Source organism: Tursiops truncatus, chromosome 1, assembly GCF_011762595.2.
Source record: "Tursiops truncatus isolate mTurTru1 chromosome 1, mTurTru1.mat.Y, whole genome shotgun sequence".
Classification (NCBI taxonomy): domain Eukaryota; kingdom Metazoa; phylum Chordata; class Mammalia; order Artiodactyla; family Delphinidae; genus Tursiops; species Tursiops truncatus.
In genome coordinates, this window is record NC_047034.1 from 100,829,581 (window position 1) to 100,832,065 (window position 2,485).

Consider the following 2,485-nt stretch of genomic DNA (forward strand, 5'->3'; position numbering starts at 1 on the left):
ATTTTCTACTTGTCTATAGCATGTCTTTTCAGCCTCTTTACAGGGTCTTTCACAGAAAAAAAGATTTTAATTTTGATGAAGTACAACTTAATTTTTTCTTTTGTGGACTGTGCTTGTAGTGTCATGTTTAAGAACTCTTCATTTTTCTCTAGGTTTGAAGGTTTTCTTCTAAAAGTTTTATAATTTTACATTTAAATCTATGGTCATTTTTCAGTTAATTTTATATAAGGTGTGAGGTTTGTTTCAAAGTTCTTTTTTTTTTTTGCCTATAAATATTGAATTGTTCCAGCGTTTTCTGTTTTAAAAAAACTATCCTTTCTCCATTGCGTATCTTTTGCTTCTTTTTCAAAAATCAGTTGGCTGACCTGGGCCTGCCTGATGGTGTCCCCATGGCTGACAAGTACTCCTGGCAACCAGTTGCTGTAGAACTCAAATCTCTGCTGGGCAAGGATGTTTTGTTCTTGAAGGACTGCGTGGGCCCAGAAGTGGAGAAAGCTTGTGTGGACACAGCTGCTGGGTCTGTCATCCTGATGGAGAACCTTTGCTTTCATGTGGAGGAAGAAGGGAAGGGAAAAGATCTTCTGGGAACACGGTTAAAGCTGAGCCAGCCCAAATAGAAGCCTTCCAAGCTTCTCTTTCCAAGCTAGAGGACGTCTATGTCAATGATGCTTTTGGCACTGCTCACCGAGCCCACAGTTCCATGGTGGGAGTAAATCTGCCAGAGAAGGCTGGAGGTATTTTGATGAAGGAGGAGCTGGACTGCTTTGCCCAGGCCTTGGAGAGCCCAGAGCGACCCTTCCTGGCCATCTAAAGTGGGACGGAGCTAAAGTTGCAGACAAGATCCAGCTGACCAATAGTATGCTGGACAAAGTCAGTGAGATGATTATTGGTGGTGGAATGGCCCTTACCTTCCTTAATGTGCTCAACAACATGGAGATCGGCACTTCTCTGTTTGACGAAGAGGGATCCAAGATCATCAAAGACCTGATATCCAAAGCTGAGAAGAATGGTGTGCAGATTACCTTGCCTGTTGACTTTGTCACTGCTGATAAGTTTGATGAGAATGCCAAGACTGGCCAAGCCACTGTGCCCTCTGGCATACCTGCTGGCCGGATGGGCTTGGACTGCGGTCCTGAGAGCAGCAAAGAGTATGCTGAGGCTGTCGCTCGGGCTCAGCAGACCGTGTGGAATGGACCTGTGGGCGTGTTTGAATGGGAAGCTTTTGCCCGAGGAACCAAAGCCCTCATGGATGAGGTGGTGAAAGCCACTTCCAGGGGCTGCATCACCATCATAGGTGGGGGAGACACTGCTACTTCTGTGCCAAATGGAACACGGAGGATAAAGTCAGTCATGTGAGCACCGGAGGTGGGGCCAGCTTAGAGCTCCTGGAGGGTGAAGTCCTTCCTGGGGTGGTGGATGCTCTCGGCAATGTTTAGTACTTTCCTGCCTTTTTGTTCCTGTGCATAGCCCCTAAGTCAACTTAGTGCTTCCTGCATCTCCACTTGGCATTAGCTAATATCTTCCCCCATGTCAAGATTTGGCTAGTGGCCAAGAGATATAGGGCCAGGAACCCTTAAACAGTTGTACGGCATCTCAGCTCACCTTTACCGCACCCTGGATTTGCCTACATTCTTCAAGTTCCCATTTGAATTCCTTAGAGACCAAACCATTGTGCATTCTAGAGGCGTGTATTTATATTATGCCTGTTAAAAGAAAGTGAGCTGTGTTAGCTCAGTTCTCTTTATGAAGTAGCTTATTCTGATTAGCTTTGTCATTGTTTCACCACTCAGCATGGAAACAAAATGAAATGCCAGTTGTTGGTAGGAAGGGAGATGAAGTTGGTGATCTATTAAATAAATAATAAAAATATTCACTGGGAAAAAAAAAAACAGTTGGCTGTACTAGTGTGGATTTATCTCTGGCTTATCTATTTTGTTTTATTGGTCTGGGTATTTATTCCTCCATAATACACATTGTCTTGATTACTGTAGTTACATAGTAAATCTTAAAATTGGGTGGAGTGATTCCTTCCTCTTTATTCTTCTTTTCTAAAATTGTTTCAGCTATTCTAATTCCTTTGCCTTTCCACATATATTTATTTATTTATTTATTTATTTTTTTTTAACATCTTTATTGGAGTATAATTGCTTTACAATGGTATGTTAGTTTCAGCTTCACAACAAAATGAATCAGTTATATATATACATATATTCCCATATCTCTTCCCGCTTGCATCTCCCTCCCTCCCACCCTCCCTATCCCACCCCTCCAGGCGGTCACAAAGCACCGAGCTGATCTCCCTGCGCTATGCGGCTGCTTCCCACTAGCTATCTACCTTACGTTTGGTAGTGTATATATGTCCATGCCTCTCTATCGCTTTGTCACCGTTTACACTTCCCCCTCCCCATAGCCTCAAGTCCATTCTCTACTAAGTCTGTGTCTTTATTCCTGTTTCACCCCTAGGTTTTTCATGACATTTTTTTTT

At 43.1% G+C, this 2,485-nt stretch overlaps 1 pseudogene; it reads left to right on the top strand.

Moving 5' to 3' along the window:
- The first annotated feature begins 275 nt into the window (after window positions 1–275).
- Window positions 276–1,861, top strand: LOC101331274 (phosphoglycerate kinase 1-like; annotated as a pseudogene).
- The last annotated feature ends 624 nt before the right edge of the window (window positions 1,862–2,485 follow it).